General features: G+C 41.4%; 1 protein-coding gene across 1 annotated transcript in view; it reads right to left on the reverse strand.

Annotated features, from left to right (window-relative positions):
• Window positions 1–13,867, reverse strand: part of LOC131066334 (RNA pseudouridine synthase 4, mitochondrial) — a 128,086-nt gene that overhangs the window by 61,806 nt on the left and 52,413 nt on the right. The gene's annotated exons all lie outside the window — the stretch shown is intronic.

Raw genomic sequence — 13,867 nt, forward strand, 5'->3', positions numbered from 1 at the left:
GAGACATGATTAAATAGAAGCTCATCAAACCTTTCAACCTCTAAAGGCTGTTAGAAAATTAGAAAATAACAGATAGTAATCCAATCATCATGTTAAATTAAAAAAGAAATGATATAATAGGAAATTAGAAGATTAATACAATTATCAATAAAAGACTGTTCATTTTGATATTGATCTATTATGTTGTAAAAGCATATTCATCGATGCATCCTCTTTGAGTGTTTTCCAAATGCTTAAATGATCAAAATATTGTCATGTAGAGAGAAAGATGAAATAAATTATATTAACATCCACAAACAACCAAAACAGATCAATGAAACTCAATAGCACAAGAAGTTATAAACACTCAAGGATTTGAAAAGTAACTAAACACTCAAACAATGTAAACAAAGCTAGAGTGGGTGAACCTAAAACATGTAAACCCTAACCGTTTGATCTCAGTACAAATATAATACCATGTAAGAGAGAGGCCCCTTAAGAAAACAGTGAGCTACTTAAGATCAAAGCTGGAGACTAAGTTTGGAAATCAGCAGTATCACATAATATTAAACAAAACAAAAACAACCATTTCTCATTCTCTCTGCCCAATATTTGATGTTCTCTTTCCTCCATTATTACTACTTTGCAATATGGTTTTGGGATGTTAAATTTAAATAAAGCTATTGTTCTACATACACCAAAGAAGAAAAACTTGAAAAGACACTAATTGTATGTTCAAAGTTTTGATTTGGCAGGAATCCTAAATATAAATCTCTATAACAGATCATATTTGTCAGTTCCAGAATCACTTAATGAACAGTGACAATCTCACAAAAAATAGTTTTCGCAACTAAGCCACCTGTTTGACCTAATAAGAAAGATAATGGTTACAAGTAGCATTCTTAATTGTCCCCCTGAAAAATGGCAATACCTAATAGATTGAAAACTACAGTTTCAAAAATAGAGGGTTAGAATGATAAACAAAGATATTCAGACACGAAAATGGACAGAGCACACAAAAACAATATACTATAGTAACAGTAACACGTGACTAGCATATGGGCTAGGACAATTGTCTAAAGATGAATATTATCCCCCTTCCATTTAATCAGATACAACAACTGTTTTACAGCACTATGGTAGTTTAAACTTTGACCACCTAACAGTATTCTGAAGACTACAGTCAAACAATATCTTTAATTGATATTGCAATTATATTGCCTTGCCTGATGGCACTCCATTACAGTGCACCAGCTCCTCCTCTTTATTCTGATTATATGTTCTAGCATCATTTGATTGTATGACCAAGTATTGATTATACCTTATTTACTATTCTTTTTATAACAAGAGAGGCGTGCTAACTGAACTAACTCAGTGGGAGTAAAGATATTCTATTATGACAGTTTGAAAATCATATCATGAAACTTAATATGATTTATTTATGCCATTTATGTATGAGTGCTGTATTTCTATTTGATGATGATGTCATAATTTGAGGTCTCATGTATGGCTTTTAATGCATTGAAATTAATGGTATTCCAGTTACTAGATGATCACATGAGCATTTTTTATATATGCACTATTTTTGGATGCACTGCTTATTCTGGATATTATGATTCTTTATATATAGATTAAATATGGGTATGCTTATTTTTTATATCTATTTGGCTGCTTCAATGGGACATTACATGGAAACACAAAAACATTTATACATTTAGCTTCCACTGCACGGGGTATTGCATGGCAGCATGATGACATGTCAGCGCCACAATCCTATTGAGGTAGATGATAATGCTTGTGTGCTTGAACCTTGGATGATTGTACATATTGGACCGTATGACTTGATAGAAATTCTGCACCCTCTTAGAGAATGTGAGCATGTTTTAAAGTAAATCACTTTTCATAAACTTTGGATGAGGATCTATCATATTAGTATCAAGTTCTATTGGCCCTTGGAGGAGAAATGCTTTATTAAACAATGCCTTATTGGACCTTGGGGGAGGAACTTTTTATTAAACAACACCTTATTGCCCTTTAGAGGGCATTTTTTATTAAACTAAAGTTATCTGGATTTCATGGCCTTGCAGAAGAAGTTACTTTATCAAAATCATGTTCACTTAAAATTTTGATTTTCAAAATTAAGAAAAATGAGCATCTGACCTCTTCTAAAGTTTCACCCTCCCATGACAGCTAAAAAACATAAGGTAAACGCTCCACTCTTGTGAAAGTTGACTCGATGGTGTTTCCCTTGTCATGTACGAAATGCAAGCTTTCACACACATGAGAGAAGAATTCTACCTTCTTCCGATATTCAGATCAGTGGTCTCTGGAACTTTATCATTCGGAGGCTATCACCACTCAGAAAAAATCCTTACATACAGTCTCTCGAGATTCTCGAGCCCCCAAGTTGATCACTCCTTTCAACGCATTTAGTAAACCAGCAGCCTTAACATCTTTTGGATATCATTACTACTTTAATAGATAAAGATAGCCCTATGAAACAGCATCTTTCATCACATTTACTTCAACATGTTCCCCATCCACATCATGTTCCTATTTCTTCCTAACAGCATGGACCAACTTCTTCTCACCAACACAAATCTGTTAATTTTGTAACGTCGGTCGTACTATTTCATGCTTCCAATATATATATATATATATATTTGATTACATATACTAATATGTTGACGTTAACTAATGATAAAATAAAACCAAAGTTAACTTATCGCGTTTGAACCAACAGTTACACCGTTCATGGTATCGGGTGGTAAAGCGATTCTCAAACAAGTCACACTCCTTCCGATCAAGTAAGTAAACGGTGACTAGTTTATATACTGTGGTGAGAGGTACGTAGGGAAGAGATGTGTCTTCCCACGTGGGAAGACATATCTCTTCACTACGTAACCCCTCATCCACTTACATAGCATGCTTACATTGGGGAGGATGAACACACCGAAATTGATAAGTGTGGTGCATCTTTAAAACACGCTATAGCAGATAAAATACAACTTTCAGATCATATCTCCATCTCTTCTATTTTGATCAAAGAATTTTGAAAGAACTTAATATGGTATCAAAGCGAAGTTAAGGAAGATCATACTAAAATTCTGTAACGATCTCATAAACTTTCACCAGGCTCTTACTAAGATCACATTCCCATAATCCTAATGGCAACAGGAGTTAGGTTTGAAGATAGATTAGATGGAGCATCAAATTTTGTATCTTGGAAATTCAGGGTCATTCTTGTTTTGAAAGAAAATAAAATTGACTCCCGTGTCAAAAGTGAAATTCCTAAACCCTCTGATGATACATAGAAAATTCAGTGGAGCAAGGACAGTGAGAAGGCCCTTAAGATAATTGTGGATTCAATAAGAGACCACATTGTACCAGTTATTTCTAAATATGAGATGGCCTTTCAGATGTTCAAAGCACTAGCTGACATTTATGAAATCAACAACACTAGCAAGTGTTTGCCCTCTCGGGTGAATAACTTAAAGCATAAAGTACGTAATGCAGAATAAGAATGCCATCGATATCAAACAAGTATAAGATATGTTATTCCATTCATAATTCGTCTCCTACACAAGTTACATTCGGAAGTATATAAAGATGCCGAGGGGGTGCGAGCTCCAACCGTCGCACCGCAACTACCACCCCTCGGTTGCCAACTAACCAACACAATTACAACTTAATTAACTAGTTTTATTTCCGTGAACAATATTGCCGCCAACATCATCCCTCCCAAAAGAAAAGTTGTCTCCTGACGACTTAATACAAAATAGAAATGACATTAAACAGAATTGCTGACGCTAGTCGAGCTTGGAACCCACACACCTGCTGCGTCCTCGCCTGAAAACCCTTGGCTGCTACCATCCAATGCTCAAGTGCCTCTTTGACATCACAGTTCTCCTGTGCCTAAACCAAACTTGTCTACAAAACATGCTTTTCAGTCTCAACCTCCACCAACTGCTACTCAAATGATACTGTCTCCCTAGTCAATTTGTCCTCGATAGCCACCCGCGTTGCCCTCTCGGCATCCAACTCCTGGGTATGCTAGGCTATGTCTCACGCTAGCACTGCCTCCAACCTGGTGGTCAACTCCTCCCGAGCGCTCTCTACATCCACCAAGGCAACCTCACGTCCAGCCGAGACATACTCCAAGTTCCTCAAGCGTACCATTCCTACCTGGAGGTGGCCACAACCCTTTTGCACAAAGGCTAGGAGACACCTCAAATCCTCCATCACACTCCCCAAAGGCTGCTAACTGAACTGAATTACTCTCTGTTGTCATACAATTGCACGGACTTGCAATGCCTTCCCTCAAACTCTGTTTGTTCGCAACCTCCAAATCCGTCTCCCTCTACGGTTTATGGCTTCCCCGCCAATGCTTAGTTGCAGGCTTCTTTCTCACAGTACGGACAACCACAACACTTACCGTGACATCTCCTATACCCTCCGTCGAACTCCAACAAGTGTACTGTAGCTCAAAAATAAACTGGGGTCTGGGGGCAGTGCCCGCAGCGGGGTCTAGGGCAGCGCCCCTCTGGAATGTCCCCGATTGCACCCCGGCCATACAACCTCCCCATACGGTCAACAACAGCACTGACACCTCCAATCGTACGGCCACCTTCCCGTGCAGTCAACACCCTCCTTACCGTACGGACACACCTCCAGCGTACGGACAACATGCTCAACTGTGCACACCGTACGGTCCTCCTTCCGCACGCCCAACGCAATGCAACCATACAGTGACCACTGACGACGAAGCGGTTGCATGTGTGTTTGTGCGGTTGCGTGGTTGTGCCGCTGCGTCTTTTTTTTTTTTTTTTTTCGCGTGCGTGGGCTGCGTATTTTTCCTTTGCGTGCGTTTTTGTGTTTTGCACTTTGTTTGTGCGGGGGTTTATGTGTGCAGGTGTCCACCGCACGGTGGTATCCACCGTCGATGGTTCCACCGCACGGTGGACCCACTGTTTGGTGGCTCCACCGCCGGTGGTCCACCATACGGTGGCCCCCACCATCGTGCGCCTTCTTTTTTTTTTCTTTTTTTTTCCCAGTCGTACGGTCAACTGTCGTACATACTCGTACGGTCAACTGTTGTACGGACCTGTACGGCCGTGCGGTGTTTTTTTTTTTTTAATATATAATCTAATTGTCGAGAGTATTCAGCTCGAGTCCCATGCCTCTGGGATCGCCATTCATCCTTCTCGGTTTTCCTCGCCCGACAGTCTCCTGTTGTGGTCTTGTGCCTCTTGAGTCGCCTGCCCGGCCTCTCGAGTCCCCTTCCATCCTCTCGGGTCCCCCTCCGGGCTCTCGAGTGTCCGGCCGGCCTCTCGGTTCCCCTACGCTCTTCGCGTGGTAGGGTTTCAATTTGGACCCGTTGATAGCAAGTCTATTTTCCATGGCCATCCGAAGACCTGGAACCACAAATTCTACAAGGACCACGGCCTCCTTCCAGTTAATAAGAAGAAGAAGAATAATAAAGAGTTTGAAGGCTGCGGCCTTCCACACAGGGTTCCAATCGTTGCCGACACAATTGATCTTCGGATTATCTACGTCACCGAGGTTTGGGGCGTCTCCCTTCCAATATTCTATGTATTCTGGCAGATACACCTCCTCCGTTACTTCCTCTGGTTCCTCTACTTCGAGCCTATAGCTCTAGAACATTTCATAATCCTCCATCTGCCAATGGAAGAGCCCGTTCAATGACCCTGTCTCATCCTCGGAGCACTCTCCTAGTTTGAGAATCCCTTCGTCGCGGGGCTCCCTACAGCCCCATCCTTCGTCCCTTGGGTCGCCTTTTCCTTCATCCTCCGATTCCGAAGATGATGCCAGTTCCTCGTCAACAACCTGGGTCCTCAGATCAATGGTGTACTTCCACCCCACTTTCTCCATAGAAAGGGTGTTCTTTTTCCAGTCGTGGTTCACCTTTGCTGTAACCAGCCACCCTTTGCCTAAGATGGCATCGTACCCCTTCTTCTTGAGTGGGATTACCACAAAATCTAGTATGAAAGGTTGCATGCCAATGGTGACCGGCTGGGCCATCAAGGTGTCGAGTCGCTTGATAGCGTGTTGGTCTGCACCTACCAAGTTGAACGTGGGTGGCCATAGTTTTGGCTTCCCCAGCTTCTTCCACGTATCCTCTGGCAGTACATTCACCCCCGAACCTCCATCCACGATGGTGTCTTTGAGGATAGCCCCGAGAATTCCCATCTCTACTACAGCAGGATGCTAACCACTATTTAAGGCCAACAACATTGGGTCAGCCGAGGGGCTAACCGGAACTTCCGCCCGTGTGGCACACACAGGTGCTTGCGCAGTGGTTTGTATGGAACTAAAAATGGCGGTTCTTAACTGTGGCATTGTTTCTAGAAATTCCTTTACCCTTATAGGTACTTCCATCTGCAGTACTTGCCCAATGATGTTATTTTCCGCTTCCGTACGGGATGATGTACTCGCCACCTCGTTGTCCCGTCGTTCGGTCGTCATCTCTCGTTCAATATTGGCCTTTGCCTCCCGTAATCTCTCCTTCTCCATACGGGGGTCGGGATAAGTGGCTTTTTTCGTCTGGGCGCGAGTGATCACCAGTACTTCTTTCTCACCAGTCTTCTCAGCCTTCTCAATGTTGAGGAGATTAACCCCTGCCTGTGGGCAATTTGCGTCCTCATGGTCGCCTGGCCCACACCATCAGAAGAGGTGCTAAGGGGTGGCTTCCTTCGTGCAATCACAGGCGAAGTGCCCTCACTGATTACAGACCATACATTGGATAATTGGCCGGCCCTTGGCATCATACTGGATACGGCTTCCGTTATTGTTATTGTTGCTATTCCTTCCGCCACCGCATCTGTTGTCCCGGTAACCTCCAGATGATGTCGTCGTGTTGGTTTGCTGGGCCATACCCACTGGAGCAGATGTTGTGGCCTGCTCCGTGAACAACACTTGGCTCATTTGTGTACTTTGGGTTTTCATGTTGTATGGGCACTCCTTGGTGGAGTGTCCCATCACTCGGCAAATCTCGCAGAATGCCTTCTTTGGGCAAGTACCCTTTGTGTGCCCCTCCTCTTTGCACTCAGTGCACCATATGTCCCCTTCGGTCCAACCGATGCTTCTCATTGTTTTGAATTCCCTCCTCATTCGCTCCATGTCTTTCTGGAGCGCTTGCACCCGTTTGCCAGCCTCCCTATCGCTGCTGCTTTCCTGTGACGAGTCATCCTCCTCGGACGAGCTATCCTTCTTCTTTTTCTTCGATGTCTTGGTCTCGCTCTCGAGATCCATTGCTCTATTGTATGCATCTTCGTACGATGTAGGTGGAACGATTTTCATCTTCTTTTGGAGGGAATGCTTTAGTCCCTCCACGAACCATCGCTTTTTCAACCCATCTGCTGGTTGACTCTCCATTTTTCCCAATAGTTCCTTCAGCTGCCGACTATAGGCTCGGACAGTCTCGTTCTTGTTCTGCTTCGTTCCATAGATCTCGGCGACTATTTCGTTGTCATCTCTTAGGAGGCGGAACTCTATCCCAAACTCCTTCTTCAGGTCGGGCCATGTGCCGACTTTGGCCTTGTCCATATCTGAGTACCAGTCTATGGCCACTCCTCTCAAGGTTACTGGGAATTGTGTTACCCATTCATCTTGATTGGTAACACCGTTTGCTGCCCATATGGTTTCGCACGTTCGACAATGGCGGACGGGATCTTCCTTCCCGTCGCCATTGAACTTCGGCAGTTTCTATTTACTCCCCATCGATGGGGGTCGTCTTCTTGGAGGTGGTTGTGGCTTTGTTTGTGCCCCTGCGCCGCTCCCTCCGGTGTCGGTGGTGTCTCTTGCGTGGGTGACTGGAGGTACGGTGTTTTGCTTGCCGAGTGTGGCACCTACCGTATGGTTATCCTCCCCTTCGTTGTCACCCGCGCCCACTCCTGGCTCCCTTTGGTGATCCTCACTTTGTGGTTTAAGGGATAAGTTTCTGAACTGATCCCAGGTCTCTTCGACTAGATCTCTCCTTAACCTTGTTTCCTCCAGAAACTCTTCATGGCTCCGCACCCTACGGTGTTCGAGCGACGCGTAGTAATTTCCGTCAGCTTCTCCACCCTCCGTGACACCTCCTTGGTTCCCCTCGGGCCACCCTTCAGCAGGTCGTCCTACAGCAAGTTGCCTCAGCCTCCGTCTACGTTCTACTTGCTACTCCAGAATCAAGGCCCTCTGCGCGGCCTCCCACTCGTCCGTTTCTGTTGTTTTATTTCTATCTTTATTTAATACATTGGGCATAAATCACTTCCATACATAGCAAGCGCACACCATGTACACAAAAAAAAACTTTTATTATTTTTCCTTTCGACCACAATTTATCTCAACATTGTGTCGAGATTATTACAGGGTTCAATTTCCCCTTCGCCTCTTGCCATCACGCTCTGCATCCCACGATGATTGTTCCGTTTGCGCGTCGTCGGCCTCTGGGTTAATCTCACCGACGGGTAGGCCCATCGTGTCTGTGTGCCATCCGCGTTTTCCGTTCCCGAGTACGTCTAGGCAACGACGCCAAATGTTTGCCCTCTCGGGTGAATAACTTAAAGCATAAAGTACGTAATGCAGAATAAGAATGCCATTGATATCAAACAAGTATAAGATATGTTATTCCATTCATAACTCGTCTCCTACACAAGTTACATTCGGAAGTATATAAAGATGCCGAGGGGGTGCAAGCTCCAACCGTAACACCGCAACTACCACCCCTTGGTTGCCAACTAACCAACACAATTACAACTTAATTAACTAGTTTTATTTCCGTGTACAATATTGCCGCCAACAGCAGGGCTCTCACCGTAAAGAATCAACTACACCATATAAAGATGAATAAAGGAGAAACAGTAACATCCTATTTCTTGACAATCACTAAGCTTAGGGATCAACGGTCCACTATTGGACATCTAGCAGACAACAAAGAACTTGCTATGATGACCCTAAATGGACTTCGTACCTCATGGGAATTGTTCATTCAAGGAATCAGTGCTCGTTCTAAATTTCCTAAGTTTGATAGATTGAAAACCGATTGCATTCAAGAGGAATCTCGGCTTGTCACAAGAGGAATAAAACAAAACAATGGTAATGAAGACATTCAAGTTCTAAACTCTAATTCCCACAAGAAACGAAAGAAGAAGAACTTTAAGAGAAAGAGGGACAACAGCTCAAATGGGAAGAGGTCTTCAAAGAAGAAGAGAGACATTTCTGAAGTACAATGCTTCAGATGTGACCAATATGGGCACTATGCAATGAAGTGTCCAGACAGGATCAAACAACAAGCTTCAATGGCAGAAATTAAGAAAGGGAGTAATTCCGAGAAGCTAGTCTTCTACTCAACCCTCTCTAGTCAAGTAACCTCCAGTTTCAACACATGGGTGATTGATAGTGTAGCATCTTGACACATCACTGGATTTCGTGAGCACCTAGACACACTTGTGGAAAGTTCATATGAAGAAGTGACAATTGGTGATGACTCAAATTATCCAGTTATGGGAATAGGAACCTGCAATATCAACCTAAAGTCAGGCATATCCCTACAGCTAACTAGAGTTCTATTTGTACCTGGTATAAAGAGAAACTCAGTCTCAGTTTCTGCACTTGAAGATAAGGGTTACAGATTAACCCTTATGGAAGGAAAGGTACTTGCTTGGCCAAAGAACTCCGCCATCAAGAAAGCCCACACCATTGGAGTAAGACAAGGGAGCCTTTACTGACTTTGCACCACTCCACCTCTAGCCTCGATTCATGAGACTCCAGATTCGAATGAACTTTGGCACAGAAGATTAGGGCACCTTCATTTCCATGCCCTACCTAAGATAGAGAAGATGGTGATCGGCTTACCCAAGCTAAGTCAAAAATCTGAAGGAGCATGCAAAGGGTGTGCCTTGGGAAAGAATACTAAAGGGTCTCTTAATTCAAGCAACAGTAAATCCAAAAATGTATTCGAATTACTTCATTTTGATTTATGTGGACCCATGTCTGTACCCTCATTAGGGGAATTTTTATATTATGTAATATTTGTAGATGATTATTCTAGGAAGACCTGGATATATCTCCTGAGGTACAAAGAGTCTGAAGAAATCCTTTCTAAATTTAAGAAATTCAAAGCTCTTGCAAAGAATATGACAAGTAAGAAAATCATAACCTTAAGAACAGACAATGGGGGTGAATACACTTCTTATATGTTTAAAGATTATTGTATAAATGCTGGGATTAAGAGGGAGTTAATTGTACCTTATAACCCACAACAAAATCGGATAGCTGAAAGAAAGAATAGGACTATAGTAGAAGCTGCTAGGGCTATGTTGTTTGACCAAAATATAGAAACCTCATTTTGCGTTGAAGCATCTAGGACAATTGTGTACATTCAAAATAGATGTCCTCGTTCTCTTCTTGACAATAAAACCCCCGAAGAAGCCTTTATTGGCAACAAACCTAACATAAGTCATTTCTTGATCTTTGGGTGTCCAGTCTATATTCATGTCCCCAAAGAAAAGAGGTCAAAGTTAGAACCTTCTAGGAAGAAAGGAGTATTTGTTGGGTACAGTGAAACCTCTAAATCCTACAGAATATACATACCTGGTCAAAGACAAATTGAACTAAGCAGAGATGTCATCTTTGAGGAAGACATAGCATTCAGGAGGTCCAAAAGCTCTAATGAATTAGAACACGAAGATCCTCCTACAAGTTTGGATGAGGATTCCACCCCTGAGATTTAGAGGGAGACCCTTGAAGATACTGAGCATGAAATTCAAGGCTTACCTTTAGAAGAAAATTATCCTGAAACTAGGAAGAGATCACTTTGGGCTAAAAAGATGCTTCAAGAAGCTGAAAATTATGCTGCTCCAAAGGGGACCTTCAGAGAAAGTAAGAGACCTAACCTATTTTCCAGTTATACTGCCTTGATATGTGAGATCATTGATGCAGAACCTTCCTGTGTTGGAGATGTGCTCAAGCATCAAGTTTGGGAAGATGCTATGTCAGAAGAGTATCAATCAATTCTGAAAAATGATGTCTGGGATATTGTGCCTAGGCCTAAAGGCAAATCCGTGGTATCTTCTAAATGGCTATTCAAAATCAAACATGCAGCAGATGGCAGCATTGAGAAGCACAAAGCAAGGTTTGTTGCCAAAGGTTTCTCACAGAAAGAAGGTATTGACTATGAAGAGACATTTGCTCCTGTTGTCAGATACACTTTTGTCTGAGCAGTTTTGGCTATTGCAACATCTAAGGGATGGAAAGTCCATCAAATGGATGTCAAGACTGCTTTTCTGAATGGTAAGATTGAAGAAGAAGTTTATTTGGACCAACCTGAAGGTTTTGTGATTCATAAGGCTGAATCACATGTCTGCAGATTAAAGAAAGCTCTTTATGGACTGAAACAGGCCCCTAGAGCATGGTATGAAAGAATTGATCACTATCTCTTGGAATTAGGGTTTTTCAAGAATGAAGGAGATCCAAATCTCTACTACAAGGTAATCAATCGTGAATTATTAATTCTAATTCTTTATGTTGATGATCTACTAATCACAAGAGAGGATAATTGTATTTCTTGATGTAAGAAAGAATCAGCCTCTAACTTTGATATGAAAGATTTAGGAATTCTTCACTACTTCCTTGAATTGGAAGTTTGGCAGCAGGCAGATGGTATAATCCTTAATCAAGGAAAATACATCATTGATATACTCAAGAGATTTAGAATGTTGAATTGTAGATCCATGACCACACCTATGGAGACAAATCTGCACAAGCTAAAGGAAACAGCAGTAGAATCAGAGTTTGCAGATCCTACACTCTACAGACAGATCATTGGATCTCTGATGTATTTGGTAAACACAAGACCTGATATATGTTATGCTGTAAATGCACTAAGTCAGTTCAAGTGTGAACCCAGGGAAATACATCTTGTTGCTGCAAAGCATATTTTGAGATATCTTCGAGGAACTATTGGTTTTGGTTTGAAATATAAACATGTAGAACTTGACCTACATGGATTCACTGATTCTGATTGGGCTGGAAACATAGTTGACAGGAAAAGCACATCAGGATGTTGCTTTAGTTTAGGATCAGGAATGATCTCATGGATATGTAGAAAATAGTCTTCAGTTGCTCAGAGTTCTACAGAAGCTGAATACATTTCAGCCTCCATGGGAGCAAGAGAAGCTATATGGCTCCGGAAATTGCTTGTAAGACTGTTTGGTCAGCCCTTAAATCCTAATGTCATCTACTGTGACAATCAGAGTTGCATCAAGCTTTCAATGAATCCAGTATTTCACGACAGGTCTAAACACATTGAGATTCCTTATCACTATGTTTGAGATATGGTGGAAAGGAATGTGATTCGACTGAATTATATTAGTACAGGTGATCAGATTGTAGACATTCTTACCAAGCCTCTCTCCAGGATCAAGATTGAACACTTTAGAGATAAACTTGGTATGGTTGAAAATGTTATTTAATTTTGAGATAGTCTCTCATTTATTCTGATATACTAATATATTTAAAGATGTTTAGTGTGTAAACTCTTTTATTTGTCATGTGTGTGACTCCATGACTGCATGGGCCTTCTGTGAACATTATTGAAAGGTGACGACTTTTCAATAATGAACATTTGTTTCAAATTGATATTGTAAGGCGCCGATTTTACAATTATCAATTTAACTATCTTGATGGATATCATATGACTTGATATCTGTGGACATGTCATGATAGTATATATATCTCTAATACATTATGGTAGATATCTGTTGATTGATATCATTAAATAAACCATAATTATGATACAGATCTTTATGATGAATATTATGAACATAATATTTGTGGACATGCCATGAAATCATTATCAGTATGGTATGCATCATGTGACTTGATGCCAGTGCACATACCTTACTTGATAACTATGAGTTATGGTGAGTATCATGAGACCTGATATTCATTCTTGAACCATATCTCTGAATATCACTATGGTGTGATATCTCCTCTCTTCACAATCAATGGATGAATTGTGATGTTTTCTCTAACATGAAATGTGTCCTCCCTAGTTAAGAGGGAGTGTTAATTTTGTAACGTCGGGCATACTATTTCATGCTTCCGATATATATATATATATATATATATATATATATATATTTGATTACATATACTAATATGTTAAAGTTAACTAATGATCAATAAAACCAAAGTTAACTTATCGCGTTTGAACCAACGGATACACCGTTCATGCTATCGGGTGGTAAAGCGATTCTCAAACAAGTCACACTCCTTCCGATCGAGTAAGTAAACGGTGACTAGTTTATATACTGTGGTGAGAGGTACGTAAGGAAGAGATGTGTCTTCCCACGTGGGAAGACATATCTCTTCACTACGTAACCCCTCATCCACTTATATAGCATGCTTACATTGAAGAGGATGTACACACCGAAATTGATAAGTGTGGTGCATCTTTAAAACACGCTATAGCAGATAAAATACAACTTTCAGATCATATCTCCATCTCTTCTATTTTGATCACAAAATTTTGAAAGAACTTAATAAAATCCACTCCTCTCCAACCACCCCCTTGGTCACAAGGGCAAATGCCTATTACAATCTTCTTCATTACTACAAGGGTTACTTGGGCTTTGGATGTTAAATGCTAGGTTATCCCAAGTTTCTAGGATGGGGACAACATGGGATGCAGGAACGAATTTCAGGGACATCTTTTTTTCAAGCCATTTTTGGAGACAAGGGATGCCAAATGGGAGGGCTACATAAAAAATAGGGAAATTCCAAATATTCATATGATATCATTGATAAAGCATTCATCATATACATTATAAATCCTTAATACATATCATTTGTGTTGAATTTGAGAGTCCACATAAGAGTCAAACAA

Source organism: Cryptomeria japonica, chromosome 3 (assembly GCF_030272615.1).
Source record: "Cryptomeria japonica chromosome 3, Sugi_1.0, whole genome shotgun sequence".
Taxonomy (NCBI): domain Eukaryota; kingdom Viridiplantae; phylum Streptophyta; class Pinopsida; order Cupressales; family Cupressaceae; genus Cryptomeria; species Cryptomeria japonica.